The 17,470-nt window shown below is 34.9% G+C and overlaps 1 pseudogene across 1 annotated transcript; it reads left to right on the top strand.

The window, feature by feature from the left end:
- Positions 1–4,327: 4,327 nt before the first annotated feature.
- Positions 4,328–12,240, top strand: LOC148938975 (glycogen [starch] synthase pseudogene; annotated as a pseudogene). The gene is made up of 2 exons (XR_016143590.1): positions 4,328–4,351; positions 11,093–12,240. The product of XR_016143590.1 is annotated as a glycogen [starch] synthase pseudogene (transcript).
- The last annotated feature ends 5,230 nt before the right edge of the window (positions 12,241–17,470 follow it).

The following is a 17,470-nucleotide window of genomic DNA, read 5'->3' as shown; positions in this document are numbered from 1 at the left end:
CATTTCGAACAACCGTCACAAGCACCGAACGTCATAACATCCAAAAGGAAAATCCGTCAGAACCACCAACTGTCACAGCATCCAAAAAAATTTATAAGTTTATATAATAGTAATAAGTATATAATAGTTTAGAAGCAAATTTCGGCTGTATATTTGCACATCAGGGGGGTGCGGATATGGCATAGCATACATTAAATACGTAACCTAACCTAGGTACCTTTTCCCCCGTAAACCCCAAAAAACTAAAGTTTAAAAATTTTGGATGTTGTGACGGTTGGTTGTTCTGACGGATTTTGTGGACGAAATGACGTTGGTGCTTCTGACTGTTGGATGTTATGACGCCTTCTCAAAGAAAATCATCCAATTAAATTCAGCAGATCAGATTCAGCGTAAACAGGTTTCAAGCTCCTATATAAAAAAATGTGGAATTTGCATTTTATTTTTGTATTTCTTTTTCCAGAAGAAAGATCAAGGATGTGTTTTTTATTGACTTTTTTGCCAGGGGTGATAGTATCCGCCCAATGGTCCTAAAACATCGGAATAGGGCTCGTTTAAACAGAAGTTAAAAGTTTAAGTACTTTTTTAAAGCGAACTAAGATATTCGAGGGCAACTAGGCTCCCTCCTATGCCTTTTTTTTCCAAAATCGTGGAATCAAAATTTGAAATGGGAAATTTTTCTACACAGTTGAAAGGTCCAAAAACTATGCCTTTGAGGATAACCTAACCCCCAACAGCCCTTGGGGAAAAGTTTTTAAGCTATGAATTTGCCCATTGTTCACGTATAGTATTTGGTATTGGGAAGTATGAATACATTTTTTCGGGTTTCGGGTTGTTTATTTCGAGTAAATGCATAAATACGTTTTTTCGGATTTAGGAGGAGGGACAAATCTCTACCGAGGGGATTTTTCCAGGTAGTGAGTTTTTAGGGGGAAGTTGCCAAAATTCCTATACGAAATTCTTTTTATATGTCTTGTTTTGTCTTTGCCGACTCAGTTTTATGGATCAAGATGTTAAGGGTTTTTGTCTGGGGTGAATTTTCACTGAGAGAAAATTGTCCAGAGGATATTTTCGTGGAGATGAAGCCAGATTTCCTCACGTTATTTAAAAGACGTTATTTAAAGACGTTATTTAAAGACAATCGGAAATTAAATTAAAAAAAAACAACAAGTTTTTTCATGTGAAAGTACGGAGCAACATTAAAACTTAAAACGACACAATTTAGTACATATATGTGGGGGGTTGCCCCTTTTCAACCCCTCACTCTTTACACTAAGCTTAAATTTTGACCCAATTCTTTAACAACGGCTCCTGAAGCACAAGGATCGTTTAGTTAGAGCAATAAAAACTTTTTTAAAAGTACTAAACAAGTTGAGCGTGAAGAGCGTGATACTAAGAAAGAGGTATCCCCCCTTGCATTATTGATAATTTCTGTTCGTTTTAAGTTTTAATGTTTCTCAGTGCTTCCAGTTGAAAAAAAGGCGATTTATATTCAGTCATGTTTAAATTCAACTTTTAAAAAGCCACTTTGCAATATTCGAAACAATCCTTATGATGTTCAGACAATAAAACAAAAGATATCCTAGATTTTAGGACGAAGGAAGATAGACACATACAAAGGAACTTTTCAGTGGGGAGGGGGTAAACATACACTTATAATTTAATAGTTTAAACAAGAGGTGCCTAGAAATTCTAAAACAAATTGGCTTTTGGGGCTCTAGCCCCTAGGTTCCACTACATTCATACCTAAAAATGGTGATAGGAGATTCGATTGTTGGGAACGGTAGTCCCAACTTTGTTGACTGTGATTTCGGTTTAGTTGGTTTGCCGAGTTTGGATCTATTGTAATTTTTACTGGTTTTACATTCTCTTTACAACACATAATGTTATATTTATGCCCGTTTCAATACTACTAAAAACTTTTCGCGAGGTTCCGTTTCTCAAAATCTTTTCTGCGGGGTTCAGTGTTGGTTAAAAGTTTATAAGACAAATTGTTTCAGTATCACAGGGAGCTATCAAACCTGCCACTTTACCCAAATGACATCCCAAATGATAACTTGAAATTTTGAAAAAAAAAACAGGAGATCTGCCTAAAAGGCTAGAGACTAGAGACTAAAGACAACCTAAAGACTACAAACAAAAGGCTAGTTTAAAATAAGAAAACACTTAATTTCTTATTGATTGTCAAGTAAAGCGCTATATTCAGACACCATAAATAACACTTCCCCCTGTATTCGCAAGGGTATCAATTAATATAGAAACCACCACATGGAACTTGCAAATCTGCCTAATTAAAAAAAAATAATAATAGTTTTAAGATGATTTTGAATGTTTTCTCAGCAGGTTAATTGATGTGAATTTCATTGAAACTGAACATCTCTATCTCGGGACCAAGTCGTGTACAGAAATTGAACAGTTTTTCTGCAAATCTTGGCAAGATTGCCCAAACAATTCTAAATAGTTAAAAACAAAATAAAAAAAGCTTATCAGGGACGAGGTGATCTTTTAAACTACGGCATAGCTTTACTGAGACTTCTGGAATGCATAAAATTTTAACAATATAATGATTTGCAATTATATTTTACTTTTAATTAATTGATTATAAATGCAGATTGCATAAAAAAGAACGAAAAAATGAATGGGAAATGAGGTAAAGGCTTAAACGGGGATATATAAACACCCAAAATTCTAGATTTGACTTTTTTAATCTAGCCTTTTTAACCGATTTCCCTTATTTCAATTTCTTATCAGACAGGTCCAACTAGAGCTAAACAGAAAGCAGGTCTCCCGTGGTTGGGGTGGCAAGATGTCGTAAAGAAAGATTTAATTACCCCCGGAAAATACCCCCCCCCGGTGGAAAATACCCACCAGTAAATACTTCATGTGGAAAATAAGGCTTTTCAAATTTGAGAATTTTATTTGACTTGTATTTTTTCAATTTCTGTAGGGGGGAAAGAATTTTGGTACTTGTGTATTATGCGTCACTCACTCAAGTTTTCAATGTGTAAAACTCGAGGACAAACCGTTTTTTTGTTAGTTACTTCGTTACTCTAGAAACAAATTTGGACTAAAAATTTGCACATTGGGTGGGGGGGTGAAGTACAGAGGATCTGCATGCAAAATATGTTAGGTACAATTATTCTGCATATTATAAAAAATTGTCTTCTGACTCCAAACCGTCTAAATACTTTACCCCCCCCCCCCCCTTATGCGCAAATATATAGCCCCTATTATATATTTCCCATCTATTCTGTCACTTGTCTTTGTCTTGTCTAGCGCTAAGCTGAAAAAATCTAACGAAGAAACCGGTTGCTCTCGAGTTTTACACAGCGTAAACTTGAGTGAGTGGCTCATTTTACAATAGTACCAAAATTCCTTCCCCCTATGGAAAAAAAAACTCAAATAAAATTCTCAAATTTGGAAAGCCTTATTTTCCGGGGAGGTATTTTCCGCGAGAGGAGGGGGTAATGAGCCGAGGGTAAACGTCTAGAACCGATGTAAAGAGGGAAACTTTAAATGGATTAGGATTGTTGAGGAGCGCGTAACATGCGCGCTCCTCATAAACAGACATATTTTAATGCTGATTTCAAATATATAAGTTTCATCACGTTTAGTCCTACACCCCCTAAAAGCTATAGATACTTAATGAAAATCACACAATCAGATTCAGCATTTCAGAGAACCCTACTGTAGAGGTTTCAAGCTCATATCTGCAAAAATGTGGAATTTGTATTTTTTTTGCTAGAAGAAACGCTAATTTTTTTCCCGAAGTCACCCGATCAAATACAAAAATGTGGAATTTTTTTTTTCAGAATAAAGATCACGGATGCGTGTTTATTTGTTTTTTGTTGTTATTTTCCCCAGGGGTGATCGTATTGACCCAGTGGTCCTAGAATATCATGGGAGAACTCATTCGAAAGAAAATTAAAAGTTCTAGTGCCCTTTTTAAGTGACCGAAAAACTGGATTGCAACTAGGCCCCCTCCCACGCTCAGTGTTTTCCAAAGTCACCCTGTCACCCAACCACCACTGATATTTTGGCGTTTGGCCCCCTCCCCTGGAAAATTTTCTGCCGGCGCCCTTGATATTGCCCTAATCCCCTTCATAGATTTTATTTATTTTATTAAAAGCAAAGTTGTACCAAAGCCAAAACTTATTCATGGCAATTTCAGGCACAATGAAGTCACTTATGAATTATTGATTGAATACATCAATTAGCCACGAGAAAAAGCAGGTTGAAATTTGAATTTAGGTCTAAAAATAATTTGATAAAATGTTTTTTTTTAGGTTAGTCGTCATTGGGACATTCAGTTAGAAGAAATAATTTTTTTTTGTCCTTTTAGTGAAACTCTAAGGTAAATTGTTTTTCTTCATTGTTTCATTTGCAGTTTTGAAACCAAGGTTCTACTTTTAGTTTCTATTCAATATTGTGAAATTATAAAAAGTAGTTAGTCACAAAGAATCCTTTTGGTTAGTTCAATATTTGCTTACATTTTCAGCTTTATGTCAAGATATTTTCAGCTTTATGTCTTTAGGTCAAGATATTGCAGTTATGGTTTTGTAACAGCCTGCATATACACTGTGTGTTTTTATTTAGTTAAGCTTACTTCTCAACACTTGCCCGCCCTCCCTAGATTCTATATGCATCCCCATCCCCTTCACAGATTTTAGGTATTTTAATAAAAAAATGGCATTAACAAAGCTAAAACTCTCATGAGAAGCTCATGTAAATTTTAACATATCATGAAATACTGATGAATTATTAATTGCATACAACAATTCGTTATGACAATAATCAGGTTAAAATTTGAATTGATAGGCTTTCTTCTATTTAAGTCAGTTTTCATCACCATATTGAGTTAGAAGCATTATTAGTTTTTTGTCCTTTTACTGAAACACCAAGGTAAATTGTTGTTCTTCATTACTTTGGTCTCTGTTCAATATTGTGAAATAATCCATAAGAATCATAAATATTTAATGAAAAAGTGTCCAGTAAATTTTTGTAACTTTGTAATGCATTTTTTTGTGGCCTTTTGGCTATCATGAAAAACATCTGAGCTAGGTAAATGGGACCTATAGTTCAGGAAAGGATCTGTGCTTCAATTAAATAAACCAAGACAAGCTGTTTCAGTTGAAGGAGCAACAGTAAAGCTTAAGATTAAAAGGAGTTTTTTCCTACCGTGTGTAAACCTTCTCAATCCTTCCCTCTATACACTAAAGTTTTTGTACTTGGGAAAATATCTAATTCCAACTAAACAGCTGTCGTGTTTCAAGAGTCGTTGTTCAAGAATTGAGGCAACACTTTAAACTTTTGTCAAAAACTGAATGATTATGCGGGGGGGGGGGCTAACCCCCTCATGCGTAAAATTTTTTAGTTCATTTTGAGTTTTAATTTCGTTCTTTCATTTCAGTTGAAAAAATTCTTTTTACTTTGATATCTGTCCAAATTTTTAAAACATGCGGCAAGATCTACACCCTTTCTCCGTGAAGAATAGCCCCAATTTCACAATACTTTCCCACAACCAACTCTATCATCAATTAAAAATTACCCCCAGCAAAAAATTTTTGTGGACAGTTTCTCCTTGAAAAATTTGATTTACAGCTTTTTCAAATATATATATTTCTGGTCGTTTTTTTTTTAATTTAGGACTGTAGTCCTCCGACCCTACGACTAATTATTATATTCATAAATGGAATGAGATAACCGTTTCCAAAAAGTATATCTCAATTAAAATTTAATTCTGCTTTGACGTAAAACTCTGAGTAAATACGTAGGAACGGATCCATGGCAGCAGCTGCAACACCTCTTTTAACTGGTGGGAGATGATTGAATTTAAAATGAAAGTACTTGTTGTTTCAATAAGTTAAAAAGGGGTTGTTCAACTTCTGTGTGGCATCAAACCTTCCGAAAATGGGAGCACAAAATTATTCCTTTAGCACGATCACCCTAGGGGAAGACAAAAAGAAATCACAAAAATAACATTCTGATTATACAAAAAGGGTGAAAACACCCTCTGAAAGTCAGAGTCTTAATGAAAATGGGGTGCTACCATTTCGAACAACCGTCACAAGCACCGAACGTCATAACATCCAAAAGGAATATCCGTCAGAACCACCAACTGTCACAACATCCAAAAAAATTTATAAGTTTATATAATAGTAATAAGTATATAATAGTTTAGAAGCAAATTTCGGCTGTATATTTGCACATCAGGGGGGTGCGGATATGGCATAGCATACATTAAATACGTAACCTAACCTAGGTACCTTTTCCCCCGTAAACCCCAAAAAACTAAAGTTTAAAAATTTTGGATGTTGTGACGGTTGGTTGTTCTGACGGATTTTGTGGACGAAATGACGTTGGTGCTTCTGACTGTTGGATGTTATGACGCCTTCTCAAAGAAAATCATCCAATTAAATTCAGCAGATCAGATTCAGCGTAAACAGGTTTCAAGCTCCTATATAAAAAAATGTGGAATTTGCATTTTATTTTTGTATTTCTGTTTCCAGAAGAAAGATCAAGGATGTGTTTTTTATTGACTTTTTTGCCAGGGGTGATAGTATCCGCCCAATGGTCCTAAAACATCGGAATAGGGCTCGTTTAAACAGAAGTTAAAAGTTTAAGTACTTTTTTAAAGTGAATTAAGATATTCGAGGGCAACTAGGCTCCCTCCTATGCCTTTTTTCCAAAATCGTGGAATCAAAATTTGAAATGGGAAATTTTTCTACACAGTTGAAAGGTCCAAAAACTATGCCTTTGAGGATAACCTAACCCCCAACAGCCCTTGGGGAAAAGTTTTTAAGCTATGAATTTGCCCATTGTTCACGTATAGTATTTGGTATTGGGAAGTATGAATACATTTTTTCGGGTTTCGGGTTGTTTATTTCGAGTAAATGCATAAATACGTTTTTTCGGGTTTAGGAGGAGGGACAAATCTCTACCGAGGGGATTTTTCCAGGTAGTGAATTTTTAGGGGGAAGTTGCCAAAATTCCTATACAAAATTCTTTTCATATGTCTTGTTTTGTCTTTGCCGACTCAGTTTTATGGATCAAGATGTTAAGGGTTTTTGTCTGGGGTGAATTTTGTCTGGGAGAAAATTGTCCAGAGGATATTTTCGTGGAGATGCAGCCAGATTTCCTCACGTTATTTAAAAGACAATCGGAAATTAAATTAAAAAAAACAACAAGTTTTTTCATGTGAAAGTACGGAGCAACATTAAAACTTAAAACGACACAATTTAGTACATATATGTGGGGGGTTGCCCCTTTTCAACCCCTCACTCTTTACACTAAAGCTTAAATTTTGACCCAATTCTTTAACAACGGCTCCTGAAGCACAAGGATCGTTTAGTTAGAGCAATAAAAACTTTTTTAAAAGTACTAAACAACTTGAGCGTGAAGAGCGTGGTACTGAAAAAGAGGTAACCCCCTTGTATTATTGATAATTTCTGTTCGTTTTAAGTTTTAATGTTTCTCAGTGCTTCCAGTTGAAAAAAAGGCGATTTATATTTAATCATGTTTAAATTCAACTTTTAAAAAGCCACTTTGCAATATTCGAAACAATCCTTATGATGTTCAGACAATAAAACAAAAGATATCCTAGATTTTAGGACGAAGGAAGATAGACACATACAAAGGAACTTTTCAGTGGGGAGGGGGTAAACATACACTTATAATTTAATAGTTTAAACAAGAGGTGCCTAGAAATTCTAAAACAAATTGGCTTTTGGGGCTCTAGCCCCTAGGTTCCACTACATTCATACCTAAAAATGGTGATAGGAGATTCGATTGTTGGGAACGGTAGTCCCAACTTTGTTGACTGTGATTTCGGTTTAGTTGGTTTGCCGAGTTTGGATCTATTGTAATTTTTACTGGTTTTACATTGAATTTGTCTCTTTACAACACATAATGTTATATTTATGCCCGTTTCAATACTACTAAAAACTTTTCGCGAGGTTCCGTTTCTCAAAATCTTTTCTGCGGGGTTCAGTGTTGGTTAAAAGTTTATAAGACAAATTGTTTCAGTATCACAGGGAGCTATCAAACCTGCCACTTTACCCAAATGACATCCCATTTGATAACTTGAAATTTTGAAAAAAAAAACAGGAGATCTGCACTACAACCTAACAAAAGGCTAGTTTAAAATAAGAAAACACTTAATTTCTTATTGATTGTCAAGTAAAGCGCTATATTCAGACACCATAAATAACACTTCCCCCTGTATTCGCAAGGGTATCAATTAATATAGAAACCACCACATGGAACTTGCAAATCTGCCTAATTAAAAAAATAATAATATTTTTAAGATGATTTTGAACGTTTTCTCAGCAGGTGAATGGATGTGAATTTCATTGAAACTGAACATCTCTATCTCGGGACCAAGACGTGAACAGAAATTGAACAGTTTTTCTGCAAATCTTGGCAAGATTGCCCAAACAGTTATAAACAAAATAAAAAAAGCTTATCAGGGACGAGATGATCTTTTAAGCTACGGCAGAGCTTTACTGAGACTTCTTGAATGCATAAAGTTTAACAATATAATGATTTGCAATTATATTTTACTTTTAATTAATTGATTATAAATGCAGCTTGCATAAAAAAGAACGAAAAAATGAATGGGAAATGAGGTAAAGGCTTAAATGGGGATATATAAACACCAAAAAGACTAGATTTGACTTTTTTAATCTAGCCTTTTTAACCGATTTCCCTTATTTCAATTTCTTATCAGACAGGTCCAACTAGAGCTAAACAGAAAGCAGGTCTCCCGTGGTTGGGGTGGCAAGATGTCGTAAAGAAAGATTTAACTACCCCCGGAAAATACCCCCCCCCGGTGGAAAATACCCACCAGTAAATACCTCAAATGGAAAATAAGGCTTTCCAAATTTGAGAATTTTATTTGACTTGTATTTTTTCAATTTCTGTAGGGGGGAAAGAATTTTGGTACTTGTGTATTATGCGTCACTCACTCAAGTTTTCAATGTGTAAAACTCGAGGACAAACCGTTTTTTTGTTAGTTACTTCGTTACTCTAGAAACAAATTTAGGCTAAAAATTTGCACATTGGGGGGGGGGGGGGTAAAGTACAGAGGATCTGCATGCAAAATTTTTTAGGTACAATTATTCTGCATATTATGAAGAAAAAATTGTCTTCTGACTCCAAACTGTCTAAATACTTCCCCCCCCCCCCTTATGCGCAAATATATAGCCCCTGTTATATATTTCCCATCTATTCTGTCACTTGTCTTTGTCTTGTCTAGCGCTAAGCTGAAAAAATCTAACGAAGAAACCGGTTGCTCTCGAGTTTTACACAGCGTAAACTTGAGTGAGTGGCTCATTTTACACAAGTACCAAAATTCCTTCCCCCTATGGAAAAAAAACTCAAATAAAATTCTCAAATTTGGAAAGCCTTATTTTCCGGGGAGGTATTTTCCGCGAGAGGAGGGGGGTAATGAGCCGAGGGTAAACGTCTAGAACCGATGTAAAGAGGGAAACTTTTAATGGATTCGGATTGTTGAGGAGCGCGTAATATGCGCGCTCCTCATAAACAGACAGATTTTAATGCTGATTTCGAATATATAAGTTTCATCACGTTTAGTCCTACACCCCTTAAAAGCTATAGAACCTTAATGAAAATCACACCATCAGATTCAGCATATCAGAGAACCCTACTGTAGAGGTTTCAAGCTCATATCTGCAAAAATGTGGAAATTTGTATTTTTTTGCTAGAAGAAACGCTAATTTTTTTCCCGAAGTCACCCGATCAAATACAAAAATGTGGAATTTTGTTATTTTTGCCAGAATAAAGATCACGGATGCGTGTTTATTTGTTTTTTATTTTTTGTTGTTGTTATTTTCCCCAGGGGTGATCGTATTGACCCAGTGGTCTTAAATATCATGGGAGAACTCATTCGAAAGAAAATTAAAAGTTCTAGTGCCCTTTTTTAAGTGACCGAAAAACTGGATTACAACTAGGCTCCCTCCCACGCTCATTTTTTTCCAAAGTCACCCGATCAAAATTTCGAGATAGCCATTTTGTTCAACATGGTTTAAAATATAAGAAATATGTCTTTTAGGATGACTTAATCCCCCAAATTCCCCCGGGGGAGGGCTGAAAGTTATGAACTTTGCCCTATGTTTACATATAGTATTGGTTATTGGGAAGTATACAGATGTTTTCAGGGGGGATTTTTTCTGGTAGTGGGGGGGGGGAGGATTTGGTCGGGGAGCCACATGGGAAGATCTTTTCCATGGAGAAAATCGATTTTTTTTTCAGGTCGGTCATTTTTGGTTAAGAGCAGGGGCGTTTTGGCGGGGGGGCAAGAGGGGTCAATATCCAGATAGTCAAAGGGCATGGGATATACAATATTTTTTCTTCTCCAAATTATTAGTTGGGACGACGGCCTCCCGAGAGGTTAAGAGAAGCCTGTTATAAGATGGAGGTGCAATAAAAGTGGAAATACATCAAAGAAAAAATTGTTTCCATTTTTTTCGAAATGTAGGTTGATTTGAAACTTTCCATAAATATTAATTTTAAAGGTTCATATTTTCGTCTTTTTTTGTGCTACCTGTTGCTAATAAACCTACAAATCTGATACAATCTAATGCCCTTTTTTCAACGGAAGTTCTATATTTTTCAAATTTTATTTTCTCATGTTTTCTGTAAGTAACTATTTATAAAACAGGATTTTCAAAGTTCCCATGGAATTCAAAAATGATTAAAATTCTAACTCCTCAGTATACAAGTGTCACTAGATTGTTCTCCTCTTTTCTCTCTCCTCTGGAATAAACATTTTCGAAAAGTTTATTTATATGAAAATAGCAGTGAAACCCTCAGAAGAGAGTCACAAAACAAAAACAAAGTTTTATTTGAAGATCAGCAAAAAAATTTGAAATATTTTCAAGATAAATTTCAAAACACAAGTAGAAAATACTAAATGAAAATTATTATGTTTCTTAGTTTCAGTGTAAATGTTTTTTTTTTATCATTAATGAAACGACATCCTTACATATTCTGCTTTTTGTAATAACTTCATTAATTTAATATTGACGAAATCAATAATCAATATGTTATTTTTATGTTCTTTTTCATTTTTCAGGTGCTACAATTGAATGATACATGGATCATTCTAATGTAGTGTCTCATGTTGTGACCTTTGACTGTGTATATTCACACAGAATATACACAGTCATCCGCTCCAAGACCGGTCTTTCTTTTGAAACTGAGAGAAACCAATATGTCCTTCTTGGCCCTTATAAAGGGAAGTCTGCTAGAGAAGAAATAGATGAGTTTGAATTTTCTCCAGGTCCTCTTTACGATGCTGTTTGCAGGATTCGCGACTCAGGGCTGCAAGTTCACACTGGAAGTTGGCTGGTCGAGGGAAATCCTTTCGTAATATTATTTGATACTGATTCAGTATCACATAAAATTGATTACTATAAACAAGAACTTTTTGAGAAAACCAAAATTAGTATTCCAGACCCTGATGTGGAATCAAATCATTCAGTTTTATTTGGATTCATGGTAGCACAGTTTATTGCTGAATTTAGTTATTTCCAAACCGTTTTTAGAGCTGATTCTTCAAAAATAGTGTGCCACTTTCATGACTGGTTATCTGGAATGGGTCTTATTATGCTACGGCTACGGAAAATAAAAGTAGCAACAGTATTTACTACACATGAAACACTTCTTGGGCGCTACTTATGCCCTGGCAGTACAGATTTTTTAAACAACGTGAACAATTTTGTTATTGAAATCGAAGCTAAAAAACGGGAGATATATCACAGATACTGTTTGGAAAGAGCTGCGACACAGATGGCACATGTTTTTATAACTGTATCGAAGATAACAGCAATGGAAGCTGAATATTTGTTAAAGCGAAACCCAGATTTAATAACACCAAACAATCTAGACATCAAAAAATTCAGTGAACTGCATCAGTTTCTAAACCTTAATGCAATTAACAAGGGAAAAATTCTTGATTTCGTCCATGACCATTTGATTGGTGATTTCGATTTTGATTTTACTAATAACCTCTATTTTCTTATTGCCAGAAGATCCAAATTTGGCAGCAAAGGAGCTGATATTGAAAGTCTGACGAAACTTTTTGCCCTCAGATACTATAAAAGGGCAAGACTCATGGCTCTTCGTGCAGTTTATCTAGAGACTATAACTGACAAAAAAGAAGTCTTTCAACAAATAAAAAAACGCCTCCTTTCTCTGAACCTCAATCTCCTGGACATGTAACTCCTGCATTTCTTGACAGTCAAGATGAGGTTGACAAAGAAAAGACAAGGAGCTAGAAGAACTTAAATGCAGAGCCTGAAAAATTCACTCGTAAATTAAAACTGATATTACAGTAGCAGTATGCATACAAACACGTGCTCAACAAAACAAAATCATTGGTCTTCATATCCAGTATCTGTTTTAGTTGTTAACAATACTTATTTAATGTCTTATATCACATGTAAAAAAATATAATTTTGTAGTTTTACAGTTTGTATAATTTGTGTTTTCGTTACATTAAAACATCCTTTGGTTTAAAACAATATTTTATACAACAGAGAAAAGGTAATACTGATTAGGAAGCTGTAGGTAAAAATTTTCTTGATAAAAAAATAAACAACAAAAAACATTTAAATAAGAAAGGCCAATTATTCAAGAAGGGCTTCTAATTAAAAGGTATCCTAGTATTTATTCTGAGTCTCCATTGAAGAATTGCAACTCCTGCCCTTGTTGATTGACAGGATAATAAAAAGAACCGCGAAAAACTCTCTCTATAGACCACCCAGAAATTGCAGTGCCGATTTTCCGATAAATATTGTTCAGTTAGATGTCAAGAAAAAAAATATAATACTTTATAAGAGGTTCTGAGCTGTAATTGCTAAATTAGTAGATGTACATATTTTTTTAGATGCCACCAAAGTTTTAAATAAGAGGAAACAAAAATAAGGAGGGATAACAGAAGTTAGAACAGTATCCTTCTAGAAAAAGCAAAAATCTCCTACAGAATCCTTAAAAAGAATTGCAAGGCCAATTTGCGACAGAAGACGATCATTTTACCTCCCGTCTACCTTTTGCTTGCTAGTTCCCATCCCTATGAAAAATCCATATATATATTGGCGTCAATTCATAAAAATATAGAGAGGAAAGGGGTATTTTTAAAATCTATGACTACTACTAACAATTCTCTGCAGCACCAAGCCATCTGAGGCCATCACAGCTAGGTACGCTCTTCCTCCACTTTCAGTCTATTCAAAGCATCTCTCTTTGCACCATCGCAAGAAGTTTTAATTTTTCTGAAGTATTTCCTTATAACCTTTTCCCGCCCCATCTGGGTACGACCTTCCCACAACTCCATTTTTTTTAAACAATAAAAAACTTTAACGCAAAGAGCGAGGCGTTGAGGACGGGAAAGCCCCTTTCATAAAAGAAATAATTTCTGTTCTTTTTAAGTTAACGTCGCTCCTTACTTTCAGTTAAAAAAAATTGTTTTTTTTATTTAATAGTATAAGGAGCGAGGTATTGACTAGGGGGTGAATCCCCTAATATACCTATTAGAAATATATTAATTTAGAAGTTCGTTACGTAAGTTAATTCGTAACTTACGTATATTTGTTACTAATCAAAACGTTCGTAAATAAAATTAAGCAACTTTCGAGGAAGCCATTTAACCAAATAAAAGTAAAATTAATATGTGAATTTTGTTTTAATTATTCATGCACGACGAGCCAAAATCAGAACCTGGATTAATTTTAAAACGTTCAAAAATTAAATAAAAAAAACAAGTTTTTTTTAACTGAAAGAAAAGAGCCACGTTAAAACTTAAAACGAACAGAAATTACTCCGTATATGAAAGGGGCTGTCCCTTCGTCAACGCCTCGCTGTTTAAGCTGAAGTTAGACTCTTTCTCACAACTCTATTTTTAAAACAATAAAATACTTTAGCGTAAAGAGCGAGGAGTTGAGGAGGGGACAGCTTCTTTCATATATTGAATAATTGTAACTGTAAGTAAGGAACGACCCGGCTCAATAGTAACCAAAACTCTAAAAAACGGGATTTTGATGTCAATATACCCGTCAAAAGAATCAGATTTTAATGCTGTTTTCAAACATATAAGTTTCATCAAGTTTAGTCCTACTCATCAAAAGTTACGCGCCTGAGAAAATTTGGCTGATTTTTGAAAAAGGGGAAAACCCCCTTAAGAGTTACAGAACCTTACTGAAAATCAGACTATCAAATTCAGTGTGTCGGAGAACCCTTCTGTGGAGGTTTCAAGCTCATATCTGCAAAAATGTGGACTTTTGTATTTTTTGCCAGAAGAAAGATCACATAGGCTATACATTTTTATTGTTTTTTTTTCCCAGGGGTGATCGTATCGACCCAGTGGTCCTAGAATATTGTGGGAGGGCTCATTAGAACGGAAATTAAAATTTTTAGTGCCCTTTCTAAGTGACCAAAAAAAATGAAGGGCACCTAGGCCCCCTCTCACGCTCATTTTTTTCCCATGTCACCCGATCAAAATTTTTAGATAGCCATTTTGTTCAGCATGGTCGAAAATGTGATAACTATGTCATTTAGGATGACTTAATCCCCCAATGCCCCCGGGGGAGGGCTGAAAGTTATGAACTTTACCCAATTTTAAAATATACTATTGGTTATTGGAAAGTAGAGGCTACAGACGTTTTCAGGGGGATTTTTTCTGGTAGTGGGGGGATGGGTAGGGGGTTATGTGGGAGGATCCTTACATGGAGGAAGTTTTGATGTGGGAAGGGTAATTGCTATGAAGGGGGTGCCGGATTTCCCAGCATTATTTAAAAAAAGATCAGAAATTAAATTAAAAAAAAAAGTTTTTCAACTGAAAGTAAGGAGCAACATCAAAACTTCAAACGAACAAAAAATATTACGTATATGATTGAGTTCCCCCTAGTCAATACCTCGCTCTTAAGCCAAAGGTTTTTTAGTATTTTCATAAGAGCTATTGATTCTAATTAACGGCCTTTGTGATTAAGGGGTCATTTTTAACGAATTGGAACAAAATTCGAACTTTAGCGTAAAGAGCAAGGTATTGAATGGGGGGCAAATTCCCTAGTATACGTATTAAAAATATATGAATATAGAAATTCATTACGTAAGATAATTCGTAAGTTACGTATATTTATTACCAATAAAAACGTTCGTAAATAAAATTAAACAACGTTCGAGAAAGCCATTTAACCCAATAAAAGTAAAATTAATATACAAATTCGGTGTTGATTATTCATGTACGGTGTGTCAAAATAAAAACCTGCATTGATTCAAAAACGTTCAAAACTTAATAAAAAAAACAAGTTTTTTTAACTGAAAGTAAGGAGCGACGTTAAAACATAAAACGAACAGAAATCATTCCGTATATAAAACGGGCTTTCCCCTCCTCAACGCCTCGCTCTTTACGCTAAAGTTTGACTTTCCCACAACTCCATTTTTTTAAACAATAAAAAACTTTAGCGTAAAGAGCGAGGCGCTGAGGAGGGGAAAGCCCCTTTCATATACGGAATAATTTCTGTTCGTTTTAAGTTTTAACGACGCTCCTTACTTTCAGTTAAAAAAACTTGTTTTTTTTTATTTAATAGCGCAAAGAGCGAGGTATTGCCTAGGGGGCGAATCCTCTAATATACGTATTAAAAATATATTAATATAGAATTTCGTCACGTATATTAATTCGTAAGTTACGTATATTTGTTACTAATAAAAACGTTTGTAAATAAAATTAACCAACTATCGAGGAAGCCATTTAACCAAATTAAAGTAAAATTAATATGTGAATTTTGTTTTAATTATTCATGTACGGTGAGCCGAAATCAAAATCAGGATTAATTTTAAAACGTTCAAGAATAAAATTGAAAAAACAATTTTTTTTTAACTGAAAGTAAGGAGTGACATTAAACTTAAAACAAACAGAAATTATTCCGTATATGAAAGGGGCTGTCCCTTCTTCAACGCCCCGCTCTCTAAGCTAAAGTTAGACTCTTTCTCACAACTCTATTTTTAAAAAAATAAAAAACTTTAGCGTAAAGAGCAAGGTGTTGAGGAAGGGACAGCCCCTTTCATATACTGAATAGTTGTAACTGTAAGTAAGGAACAACATTTTGATACCAATAGATACGTCAATAGAATCAGATTTTAATGCTGATTTCAAATATATAATTTTCGTCAAGTTTAGTCCTACTCATCAAAAGTTACGAGCCTGAGAAAATTTGGCTGATTTTCGAAAAAAGGGGGGAACCCCCTAAGAGTTACAGAACATTAATGAAAATCACACCATCAGATTCAGCGTATCAGAGAACCCTACACTAGAAATTTCATGCTCCACTATGAAAAAATGTGGAATTTTGTATTTTTTGCCAGAAGAAGAATCACGGATGCATGTTTATTTTATTTTTTTTTTCATGGGTTATCTTATCGACCCAGTTTGCCCAGAATATCGTGGGAGGGCTCATTGGAATGGAAAATAAAATTTCTAGTGCCCTTTTTAAGTGACCAAAAATTGGAGGGCACCTAGGCCCCCTCTCACGCTCATTTTTTTCCCAAAGTCACCCGATCAAAATTTTTAGATAGCCATTTTCTTCAGCATGGTCTAAAATATGATAACTATGTCTTTTAGGATAACTTAATCCCCCAATGTCCCCGGGGGGAGGGCTGAAAGTTATGAACTTTACCCAATGTTAACATATAGTATTGGTTATTGGAAAGTATAAGTAGGGAAGAGGGTATAATTACTTATTACACATAATTTATGCATGTTTTTATGGTTTTTCTCACTGAGAATGAAAAAACAGAATTTTTATCACTTTGATGTATTTTCATGGTTCATTGATTCTAATGGGGTCAATGACACCTCTTTCAAGGTCGATTTGTTGTTGTTCGTCTAGTTGTAATGACTCCAGGGAGGAAGTTTGCACATGTGCATTAACGGGGGGGGGAGAGAGATGTATTGATCTAGGACAAGCGGGGGAAGTGGATTTCTGAGAACTTGATTGCGTAATCGACTTGGACATGAGGGGAGAGGATTTCCGAGAAATTGATTACATAAAATAAAGAGAAAGAGTATTTAATAAATTAGTTTGTATAATCGAGGGGACTTATAGATCTACGAAAGGCGAATTAGAGACGACAGCTCTTGTTTCGTAGGCAATATACGGTATTCTAAATAGATAGAAATTCTATTTTTAAATATGGCTTCTCTGATCTTACGTGACAGAGATAAATTAATATTCTATTTTTGAATATGGCTTCTCCGATCTTTAGGTCAGAGTGATAAATATATATTCTATCGAAGCCATAATAGTATAGCTAGGAACATCTTAGAGATGAAGAGATTAACGCGGGAAAGGGTTTCCTAGGAATTTCAAATGTGACAGCGCAGGGATGGCAAAACAAAAGGAACACGCAGAAATTACGTTTAGGGGATTATTTGGGCGAAACCGTTTGAGACATT

Source organism: Artemia sp. Qi Xiang Cuo, unplaced genomic scaffold, assembly GCF_049724085.1.
Source record: "Artemia sp. Qi Xiang Cuo unplaced genomic scaffold, ASM4972408v1 HiC_scaffold_23, whole genome shotgun sequence".
In the NCBI taxonomy this organism is placed as follows: domain Eukaryota; kingdom Metazoa; phylum Arthropoda; class Branchiopoda; order Anostraca; family Artemiidae; genus Artemia; species Artemia sp. Qi Xiang Cuo.
This window is presented reverse-complemented; position numbering and strand designations above follow the sequence as displayed.